The following is a 12,291-nucleotide window of genomic DNA, read 5'->3' as shown; positions in this document are numbered from 1 at the left end:
CAACTATGTTATACGCCAGTATCACAGGAATTATACAGAAATATCACTGAAATTATACAGCAGTATCACGGGAATTATATGGCAGTATCACGGGAATTATACGGCAATATCACTGGAATTATACGCCAGTATCACAGGAATTATACGGCAATATCACTGGAATTATACGCCAGTATCACAGGATTTATACGCCACTATCACTGGAATTATACGCCAGTATCACAGGAATTATACGGAAATATCACTGGAATTATACAGCAGTATCACGGGAATTATATGCCAGTATAACAGGAATTATATGGCAATATCACTGGAATTATACGCCAGTATCACAGGAATTATACGCCAGTATCACAGGATTTATACGGCAATACCACTGGAATTATACGCCAGTATTACGGGAATTATACGCCTGTATCACTGGAATTATACGTCAGTACCATGGGAATTATACGGCAGTAAAACTGGATATATGACAGCACAGGACACCACCACTGTGACTGGTCACTGGACTGATGCTGCACAAGACACTACTCCAGGTCTGATGCAGGACAACACAGCACCACTGAAAGGGACTTATACAGCTACCCCGGGTATATGGCAGCAGAGGACACCACCACTGTGGGGAGAAAGGAGAAAAAGACAAAAAACCCTTTTTTTGGGAGCACTCTTTTGTTGTGTTAGAAATAATATGTGTGACGAAAAATAATAAAACTTAACCTTTAATCAATCCTTGAATAAAAAAACTTTTTTGTCAAAAATTTGAAACTCGTGTCTATTGTTGTGTATGTATATAAAAATCTTATTTAACCTTTTTAACAAATGAGGTATAAGATAGATGAATAGGTGAAAATATCAAAGAAGTGATAGAAGATACCAAAAGGTTTCTTGAGGTCCCGGGTGTCCAGGAAATCACTGTGCATGCCTGGTTTATGGATATCTTTAGTAGAAGATATGAGCAGAACTTCTAAGGTTTAAAAGGAGCTAGGGATGGATGTGATAAAAAGGGGCGGGAAGAATAATTGGACTCCCCTTGGTGGTGGGGGGGGAAAGGGGGGTTGTGAAAAAAAGGGGGGGGTGTGGGGGTTGAGAAATGGAGTGGGGGTTTGGAAAGGAGGGAGTGGGTTTGGGACGAAGAGTGGAGGCCCACTGCACCTGGTAATCTCAGGAAGTTGGTGTAGTAAGGCAGTGGGCCAGAGATGGAGAAGAGGAAAGAAGAAAAAGGAAAAAGAGAGAAGAGAAGAAAAGAAAAAGAAGAAAAGAAAAAAGGAAAAGAAAAGATATGGAAGAGGGAAGGGGGAAACCACCACTAATTCTGTACTCTAATGGATCGGTACCACATTGTTCGAATTGATTTTTCCAAACAAGAGAGTGTTTTGAAAATGGTCTGAATTATGGGTAACTCTTTTCCTTAAAAATGGCCCACTGCACCTGGTATTCTCAGGAGGTTTCCCTTCCTAGTACTGACCAGGCCATATCTGCTTAGCTTCCAAGATTGGACAAGATCGGGCGTATTCAGGGTAGTATGGCCGTGGGCCGTTTGGTGAAGGAGAAAGATAGGTCACACTCTGCTTAATTTGTACTTTGCATAGATCAGGACAAAATGGTCCGAAAGATATTTCCATAGAAGAGTGTGTGGTAAGAATAAAAATGGGAAGAGAAACAGAAATAGTATAATATAGTAGAGAGGTATTCAGGTATGAAACTCTCTAAATTGGGAAAATCACAGAGGAATCAACACACCGCTCAAGTGATTTCTAGATGATAGTGTGAAAAAATGTACTATCACAAAATATGTTGTATATATAGCAGATTCAGTACAACAGGTATATTAAGAGCTCAGGGCTGGCTCACACAGAATTGTAAAGCAAGTAATCAATGAAAACACTGAAAATGTAAATACTGAAAAATGTGCAGTTATTTGCACCATAAGTAGGGAACAAAACAAAAGAAATATTAAAGAATGTGCATTGCTGTTTGCTCCATAAATATAGGGACAGGTAGATCAAAAGGTATAGGTTTAGAGCTCAAGGCTGGCTCACAAGAAAAATTACTTGAACCCTGTAACCTCCTGATTGGAGACTGACATAGCATAGTATAGAGAAATTACTTGAGCCTTGTAACCTTCTGTTTAGAGAATAACATGGCTTTAAAAATATTAGAGAGATAACTCACAAAAGAAATGATTTTTCCCCCTTCCCTCTTCCATATCTTTTCTTTTCCTTTTTTCTTTTCTTCTCTCTTTTTCTTTTCTTCTCTTCTCTCTTTTTCCTTTTTCTTCTTTCCTCTTCTCCATCTCTGGCCCACTGCCTTACTACACCAACTTCCTGAGATTACCAGGTGCAGTGGGCCTCCATTCTTCGTCCCAAACCCACTCCCTCCTTTCCAAACCCCCACTCCATTTCTCAACCCCCACCCCCCTACCTCTTTTTTCACAACCCCCCTTTCCCCTTCCCCCCACCACCAAGGGGAGTCTAATTATTCTTCCCGCCCCTTTTTATCACATCCATCCCTAGCTCCTTTTAAACCTTAGAAGTTCTGCTCATATCTTCTACTAAAGATATCCATAATCCAGGCATGCACAGTGATTTCCTGGACACCCGGGACCTCAAGAAACCTTTTGGTATCATCTATCACTTCTTTGATATTTTCACCTATTCATCTATCTTATACCTCATTTGTTAAAAAGGTTAAATAAGATTTTTATATACATACACAACAATAGACACGAGTTTCAAATTTTTGACAAAAAAGTTTTTTCATTCAAGGATTGATTAAAGGTTAAGTTTTATTATTTTTCGTCACACATATTATTTCTAACACAACAAAAGAGTGCTCCCAAAAAAAGGGTTTTTTGTCTTTTTCTCCTTTCTTCCCAATTGTAGTTCACCTACAAAATTCCTGGGAGCACCGCCAATCATTAACAGTTTAAGAATTATTTGTTAACTGTTTAACTGTCTGTATATTGGTATTTCATTACTCAAATCATCTCAGTATTAATAATAATTGTTCGACTAGTGCGGTTCCACATAAAATAACTTTCGACACCACCACTGTGACTGGTCACTGGACTGATGCTGCACAAGACACTACCCCTGGTCTGATGCAAGACAACACAGCAAAACTGCAAGGGACTTATACAGCAGCACTGGGGACATATAGCAGCAGAGGACACCACCACTGTGACTGGCTGGACTGATGCAGCATAAGACACTACACTGGACTGAGCCGCACAAGAAAGCACTGGAATCGCCACCCCACTTTCCCGCCAACACAGACACTGAGGACGGAGACACGTCCTCTCACTACACTCTCCGAGACTGGAGTGAAAATGGCGGCGATGCGCAGGTCCTTATATGGAATCCAAACCCTGCGAGAATCTGACAGCGGGATGATGGCGTTTTGCCTCATTCTGGTTTCCGAGTAAGGCGGGAAAACCTGGGCCTGACTCGGATACGGATTCTGGTAGGGAGGTTCGGTAGGGTTCGGATCTCAGGGATCTGAACCCGCTCACCTCTAGTTTAGTCACGGGTGAGAATAAACAAAAGAAGGTGAGATAGTTGTACTATGAAGGGCGACAAAGACAAAAGCATGCTGAATAGCATTTTTGGTTACTTAGAAACAGCCTTTCTCTGACTTGTTTACAAAAAATTGACAGCAAATTGATATTTTCAAGTCACCACAAGTCACTGTCCCGATTCTTTCACTTTTCTTATTACAAATCAAAGTGTGTAATAAGCACCAAATTCAGAACATGCCATAAAATGTTGTCAAACAATAGAGATGCCTCTGGCCAGTGAGAAAGCTGCAATCACAGATATCTGGGCTGAACCAGTGAGGAAAAAACAAAACTTAGTTTAAAAAAGTCCCCTCTCGCCGCTTCCTTCAACAGACCCGTGTCTGGTGGTCCTATGGGAATGAATGAGGGGAATGTATGAAAGTGCATTACGCCCTCCCTAACTACAGAAGTGTCCTTCATCATCTTGCGATATTTCGCCTGCCACGTGCGTACACATTGCGGCAGCAAAGAAATCCAGACTGTTGCGATTAGTTGCAGCATGCATACACACCATACATTCCTATGGAAGCAGGTGAGTGCGCACGTACCCACAAATAGTCACGGGAACACACATTTGACTCCATATACAGATGTGCCAAGGTGAGCCTTGGCACATCTGTATAGATCTAACTTGCTCGGTTGCTGACCTGCATTGAGACCATCATTCTGGTACCTACAGTATTTTAAAAATCTTCTAATTTCTGTGGACACTTTGAGCTATTTAAGCCTGTTTGTATACTCCAAATTTGTGGTTCTGATATCTAAAGGCATATGCTGCTACAAATTAATTATTGCTGATACACTGGTTTATACTTTATATGGTTACTGCTGTTCTTGCTTACTTGTGGTTCTTATTTGTTTATAGGTTTTTAATTAATTGAATTGAATATTTTATATATGGAGCTCCATTGTCTGTGCTGTTTCCTGAGTTATCTTTATCTAAAGTGTATCTTTTTTCTTCTCCTAAAGAAAATATCTACAGCCTTGCCCCTTAATAAAAAGTGCTCTTTATTAAATAAATAATATAGTTTTGCCTCCTATAATAAAATAAAAAGGGGTTTCCATATTGATAAAATAAAAAAGTAATGCCTTCATTTTGATACATTAGATTATCAAATTGCCACCACAAAAATATATTCCTAAAATTATTACTTACATATCCCCTCAGTAGTGTGTTATTCCAACATAGGGCCTAATTCAGACCTGATCGTAGCAGCAAATCTGTTAGCTAATGGGCAAAACCATATGCACTGGGGGGGGGGGGGGATATAACATGTGCAGAGAGAGTTAGCTTTTTAGAAGGATAAAAGGACAGAGAAGTGACCCTTTGATTTAGCTGAGAGGAGGTAATTGTCAACTAAGGTCGAGGTGGTTTACGTAGAATGGAGGAGGTGAAAGCCAATTGGCATAGGTCAATAAGGTAGTCAGCTGACAGAAAGGTGTGGACAAGCCTCTCTGGTGAAGTAGAGAGAATGGATGCTAGTTAGATGAGGAAGAGGAGTCCAGTAGGTTTTTTGAGGATGAGAGACACAAGGGCATGTTTGAAGGAGGATGTGAAGATGCAGAGGAGAGGGAAAGATTGTAGAGCTGGGCGAGCTGTAGGCAAATGTGTAGGGAGAGAGCATATGAGATGGGAAGGAATGGAATATTTGGACAGGCAGAGAGGGGAGAGGCAAAGAAGAGAAACTGAATTTCCTCCCCAGTTGTGGGGTGAAAAGAGAAAAGAGGGGAGTTGGAGGGAGGGGATGGGTGGAGTAGGGAAGAGAGAGGGTAGGAGCCTGGGAGGAGGAGGTAATCTGCCTGACAGATTCTATTTTGGAGGTGAAGAAAGAGGCAAAGTCAAAAGCTGAGAGGGAAGAGGGGGAATAAGTAAGACATAGGATGGAGCTAAATGTGGTACAGAGCCGATGTCTGTAGGAGAATTGATAGGAGATGAATGCTGTGAGGAAGGACTGGCTAGTGTGAGGGCAGAACTATAGAAAGACAGAATAAATCTGAGGTAAAGAAAGTCAGTGATAAAGTGTGATTTCCTCCATTCAGCACCGAGGGAGCATTTTTGGAGGAATCTGGTAAATTTTGAGTTAAGACTTGGACCTTCGGTGACTGACAGAAGTGACTGGGGCTGAAGAGTTGCTAGCAGAAGCAAGACAGTGGTTGTAACAGGGTAACATAATGGTTGGGACAGGTCAGGTCTGTAATAGGGAACATTCCAGAGAGGTGAAGAATGAGGTGGAGTCAAAATTACCAAGATTGCACTTGATGGTGGAGCTTTTGGCAGCAGGTGAGGGAACAAGAGGGAAGAGTGTGAAGGAGAGAAGGTAGTGGACAGAAGCAGGAAAGCAGAGTTAGAGAAGTCAGAAATGTGGGAAGACAAAGTTGAGGGAGTGACCAAGACTGTGTGTAGGGCAGAATGATAATAGAGACTGGCCAAAGGAGGATGTGAGGCAAAGAAGTTTAGAAGCATCTAAGTCAAAAGAGCTGTCAATGGCAAAGGGTGACGTTTATGGAGAAGAGCACAAACTGGGCCAAGGACAGAGTGGGTCATTCTGACCCGATCGCACGCTGCAGTTTATCGCAGCGGTGTGCTCGGGTTAGAACTGCGCTGGCGCATGTCAGACGGTCGAAGGCCGTCGGGCCGCTACGATCGCCTCTGCCTGATTGACAGGCAGAGGTGGTCGCCGGGCGGGGGGTGGAATGGCGGCATTTGGCCGCCGTTTTGTGGGTGCGGTCCGGCCACGCCTGCTAAATTTAGCACAGCTAAGATCATCTCGGAATGACCCCCAGAGTGAGGAATTTGTAGTGAGACATGCTGAACAAAATGAGAGCTGAGGGCAAACCATATCTTTGAAAAGAGAGATGTAAACTGTAGAATGTAAGACACTAATACAAGTTGGCGACAATACAGTATTACAGTACATATAGTGGTACTACAATACGGACTATTATTAGTTATAACTACAACACAGACAATGAAAATACAATAAAGATAAGTTCAAAACTAGAAAGTACTGTATGTGAAATGAGCACAATGCACATTGTAAGTAGATACTACAGTTCAGATAGGAGAGTGTCATTATGCAGGGGTGGATTAAAAGTGAAATGTAGAATGGGGAAAAAGTAGTGTTTGTGGGAAGAGCAATTGAGGGGGGGCAAGTAAAAGAGTGATGAGGCAAGTGGGCAGGACAGGACTGGCACACATTCCAGGGATGATTAAGGGAATTAAGGGCAGCAAAGGGAAAAGATAGCTGGCTATGTTTTGTAAGAAAGCTGGATATATTATGTAGTGCCCCTAATTCATATTACACCACATAGTAGTGCCCCTTATTCACATTACAACACACAGTAGTGCCCCCTATTCACATTATGTCACTCAGTAGTGCCCTATATTCATGTTATGCTGCACAGTAGTGCCCTTTATACATGTTATGCCACACAGGAGTGCCCCTTATTCACAATTCTCACAGTAGTAGTGTCCCTTACACATAATGCCCACAGCAGTAGTGGCGCTTATACACATAATGCTCACAGTAGAAGTGACCCTCACACATAATGCCCACACTAGTAGTGCCCCTTACCATAATGCCCACAATAGTGCCACTTATACAAATAATGCCCACAGAAGTGCAGCTTATACACACAATGCCCCCAGAAGTGCCACTTATACACATAATGCCCAAAGTAGTAGTGTCCCTTATACGCATAATGCCCACAGTAGTGCCCCTTATACACATTTCTGCCTCTGTCACTCCAGCAGCTCACAGCCTGTGCCCCTCCAGCAGCTTCATGCCCTGTGTCCCTCCAGCAGTTTCCCGCCTCCTTGTGTCACTTCAGCACCCTCTCACCTTGTCTTCAGCATTCACAGAGCCTGCTACTCTTCGTGGGTCTTTCTTTACTACATTGGCAGTGACGGCATGGTATCACATACGCCGTGCTTGAAAAGGAAGCTGCTGGGATCTGAGGAGTGGACGAATGTTGTCCAATAAATAGCGAGTCCAACAGACAGTGAGTACCAGGAGGGGCAGGCCGCATATGGAGGAGGACCATGGAGCCACATGGACCCAAGGAAAGGGGAGTTGGCTGCAGCTAGTCAGTGACACTAGCGCCACCCACATCATCTATTGATGTGGGTGGTGAGTGGGCTTTTCTGTTAAAATCACTGTGCAGAGTCCTGACGGAGGCAGAACTAGTTTCACCTACCATTACAGATGATGGAACTCAGTTCCGCCTTATTCCCCTCAACTTTAAACCCTGAGCGTTCTGTTTATTGAGAGGCCATCTGAATTTTCCCTTATTCGGATTATATGTAATTTTGATGCACTGTGCCCATCTGGGGGACTGAACAAGTCTTCCCAATCTCTGTTTAGCTTGAGCATCAAGTAGCTGTTTATGATCACAAGCCTTGCGCTCAGACCCAGTTTATTTTCTGCTGGTCCACTCTGTGTACACTTTAACAATTGTCAGCCTCAAACAATTCATCAAGGCAGCCATTTTGTTAATGCTTGCACCGCTACTGTAAGCACAAACAATCATTCCGGGGGTCATTCCGAGTTGTTCGCTCGGTAAATTTCTTCGCATCGCAGCGATTTTCCGCTTAGTGCGCATGCGCAATGTCCGCACTGCGACTGCGCCAAGTAAATTTGCTATGCAGTTAGGAATTTTACTCACGGTTTTTTCTTCGTTCTGGTGATCGTAATGTGATTGACAGGAAGTGGGTGTTTCTGGGCGGAAACTGGCCGTTTTATGGGTGTGTGTGAAAAAATGCTACCGTTTCTGGGAAAAACGTGGGAGTGGCTGAAGAAACGGAGGAGTGTCTGGGCGAACGCTGGGTGTGTTTGTGACGTCAAACCAGGAACGACAAGCACTGAACTGATCGCAGGTGCCGAGTAAGTCTCGAGTTACTCAGAAACTGCACAGAGATGTCTTATCGCAATATTGCGAATCTTTCGTTTGCAATTTTGATAAGCTAAGATTCACTCCCAGTAGGCGGCGGCTTAGCGTGTGCAAAGCTGCTAAAAGCAGCTTGCGAGCGAACAACTCGGAATGACCCCCTCCATGTTCAAAGTCCGCCAGATCTTGTCATCTACCAATAATTCTATGAGTAATACACTTCATTAGTTTCTGCATACCTTCACCTTTCCATTTTTATACGGAATCCGACATCCTATGACAGCATTATCTGCGCAATAGCTACTTTGCATGAAATCGCCTGGTTGTCATAATAATATGGCCACACAGTTTATAGTGGCTTAATCATTAATGAGGGCTGACTGACCCTCGATAATTAAGTATCCAACTTGCCACAAGTTGCAACAGAGTATACTAAAGTACCAATGTAATTCAGTATTGCTGTATTTGCAGGACAGCTGCTTCGAAAAGCAATCTCTATCATCTACATTTTCACTGCTAATTACATTTGGTTAAAGTATACATAACCGGGCAATGTAAGTGTGCTTGCATTAACTGAATTCACACACAGCACAAAGAGGGCTGCTGGAGGTGGAGGATCTGACTGGATGCTTCTGTGCACTTGCAAAAGGAAGAAGCGGACAAATGGGAACTAACGCCATATAAGGATGGCGTCAGTTCCCATAAGCCAATCCCAAAATCTTTATAAAGTTTTCAGAGTTTCTTGAATACAGGGTGACCACTAGTGGTGAATAGTTCAGTGGTTAGTTGCACATGTTATCCAGCAGACAAACAGCGTAGCGATGAGCAGCATTTTCTAAGGAACTAGAGACTAATCACCTAGCAAAGAACACCAGGAGCAGATCCCTTTTCTAGGTTCAAAGGGCCTGATTCACTATAATTTGCTAATGGCACACACTGAGCAATTATCGGCACAGAGGGCAGAGTTCTGAGTTAGGGACACCACACTTTACGGCCATTTTATCCTCTTTTCTATACTCGGGAACAACAGCTGCAAATACCTGGGACCACAGCACTGGGCAAAATGTCAGGGTGGCATGTCGGGGACGGCACCCTGACACCCTGTTTTACCACTCCTGTTGTGTCTACCCTGTTGCATACCTTTCCCTTCATGCAGAGGCGTAACTAGGGTAGGGTGAGTGGGGCACGTGCCCTGGGCGCCTTGGCAGGCCCAGGAGAGGGGGGCGCCGCCGGCGGCCAGGGCATCATGCCCCACTCGCCCCCGTCACGCCGAAATGTGAGAGGAGGAGAGCACAGCGTCTCTCCCTCCCCTCACCGCCGCTGCCAGCACTAGCAGCGCTGCCAGCAGCGCTGCGTGTGTCCGGTCTCCGGCGGCGTTAGCCAATCAGAGCTTGCGGACCGGCTCCTGATTGGCTGCCGGTCCGTGAGCTCTGATTGGCTAGCGAACCGGTGCCACACAGCCGCCGGAGACCTGGAGTGGTGAGGGGAAGGAGAGGCGCTGCGCTGCGCTCTCCTCCCCTCACATATCAGAGGCGAGCCACAAGCGGTGAGTGACCAGAGGGGGGGGGGGGAGCAAAGCGGGGCATGTAACTGGCACATTGGGGCATGTATCTGGCACAGTGGGGCATGCATATGGCACAGTGGGGCATGTATCTGGCACAGTGGGGCATGTATCTGGCACTGTGGGGCATTGTAACTGGCACTGTGGGGCATGTATCTGGCACTGTGGGGCAATGTATCTGGCACTGTGGGGCATTGTAACTGGCACTGTGGGGCATGTATCTGGCACTGTGGGGCATGTATCTGGCACAGTGGGGCATGTATCCGGCACTGTGGGGCATTGTAACTGGCACTGTGGGGCATGTATCTGGCATTGTGGGGCAGGTATCTGGCACTGTGGGGCATGTATCTGGCACTGTGGGGCATTGTATCTGGCACTGTGGGGCATTGTTACTGGCACAGTGGGGCATGTATATGGCACAGTGGGGCAGGTATCTGGCACAGTGGGGCATGTATCTGGCACAGTGCGGCATGTAACTGGCACAGTGGGGCATGTATCTGGCACTGTGGGGCATGTATCTGGCACTGTGGGGCATTGCAACTGGCACAGCGTGTGTCCGGTCTCCAGCGGCGTTAGCCAATCAGAGCTTGCGGACCGGCTCCTGATTGGCTGCCAGTCCGTGAGCTCTGATTGGCTAGCGAACCGATGCCACACAGCCGCCGGAGACCTTGAGCGGTGAGGGAAAGGAGAGGCGCTGCGCTGCGCTCTCCTCTCCTCACATATCAGAGGCGAGCCACAAGCGGTGAGTGACCAGAGGGGGGGGGGGAGAGCAAAGTGGGGCATGTAACTGGCACATCGGGGCATGTATCTGGCACAGTGGGGCATGTATCTGGCACAGTGGGGCATGTATCTGGCACTGTGGGGCATTGTAACTGGCACTGTGGGGCATGTATCTGGCACTGTGGGGCAATGTATCTGGCAATGTGGGGCATTGTAACTGGCACTGTGGGGCATGTATCTGGCACTGTGGGGCATGTATATGGCACAGTGGGGCATGTATCCGGCACTGTGGGGCATTGTAACTAGCACTGTGGGGCATGTATCTGGCATTGTGGGGCAATGTATCTGGCACTGTGGGGCATTGTATCTGGCACTGTGGGGCATTGTAACTGGCACAGTGGGGCATGTATCTGGCACAGAGGGGCATGTATCTGGCACCGTGGGGCATGTATCTGGCACAGTGCGGCATGTAACTGGCACTGTGGGGCATGTATCTGGCACTGTGGGGCATGTATCTGGCACTGTGGGGCATTGTAACTGGCACAGTGGGGCATGTATATGGCACAGTGGGGTATGTATCTGGCACAGTGGGGCATGTATCTGGCACAGTGCGACATGTAACTGGCACAGTGGGGCATGTATCTGGCACAGTGGGGCATGTATCTGGCACAGTGCGACATGTAACTGGCACAGTGGGGCATGTATCTGGCACTGTGGGGCATTGTTACTGGCACTGTGGGGCATGTATATGGCACTGTGGGGCAATGTATCTGGCACTGTGGGGCATTGTATCTGGCACTGTGGGGCATTGTAACTGGCACAGTGGGGCATGTATCTGGCACAGTGGGGCATGTATCTGGCACAGTGGGGCATGTAACTGGCACTGTGGTGCATGTATCTGGCACTGTGGTGCATGTATCTGGCACTGTGGGGCAATGTAACTGGCACTGTGGGGCAATGTATCTGGCACTGTGGGACCATGTAACTGGCACTGTGGGGCAATGTAACTGGCACTGTGGGGCATGTATCTGGCACTGTGGGGCATGTATCCGGCACTGTGGGGCATTGTAACTGGCACTGTGGGGCAATGTATCTGGCACTGTGGGGCAATGTAACTGGCACTGTGGGACATGTATCTGGCACTGTGGGGCATGTATCCGGCACTGTGGGGCATTGTAACTGGCACTGTGGGGCAATGTATCTGGCACTGTGGGGCAATGTAACTGGCACTGTGGGACATGTATCTGGCACTGTGGGGCAATTTTTTGGATGTGAGATAAATGATGGGTAGCTTACACTGCTTTTGCAAATAGGCACTACTGAAAGAAATTCAGTATTTTGAAATGTTCTGATGTCCATATGTTTTGATGTCCACTTGTTTTAGATATTTCTCATATGGAGAATTGTTATTAATATATGGTATTGAATTTTATGTGATTTGGCGGACCTTATCGGTTTTATAATAAAATAATCTTTATTATGGACAGCGCTTTCAATTTTTGGGGGTCATTCCGAGTTGTTCGCTCGGTAAAAATCTTCGCATCGCAGCGATTTTCCGCTTAAT

General features: G+C 45.9%; 1 pseudogene; it reads right to left on the bottom strand.

Annotated features, from left to right (window-relative positions):
- Window positions 1-1,419: 1,419 nt before the first annotated feature.
- Window positions 1,420-1,537, bottom strand: LOC134897952 (5S ribosomal RNA; annotated as a pseudogene).
- Between the last annotated feature and the right edge of the window lie 10,754 nt (window positions 1,538-12,291).

This window comes from Pseudophryne corroboree, chromosome 3 (genome assembly GCF_028390025.1).
Source record: "Pseudophryne corroboree isolate aPseCor3 chromosome 3, aPseCor3.hap2, whole genome shotgun sequence".
NCBI lineage: Eukaryota > Metazoa > Chordata > Amphibia > Anura > Myobatrachidae > Pseudophryne > Pseudophryne corroboree.
Note: the sequence above shows the minus strand (reverse complement) of the source record. Positions and strands in the feature narration are given on the sequence as shown.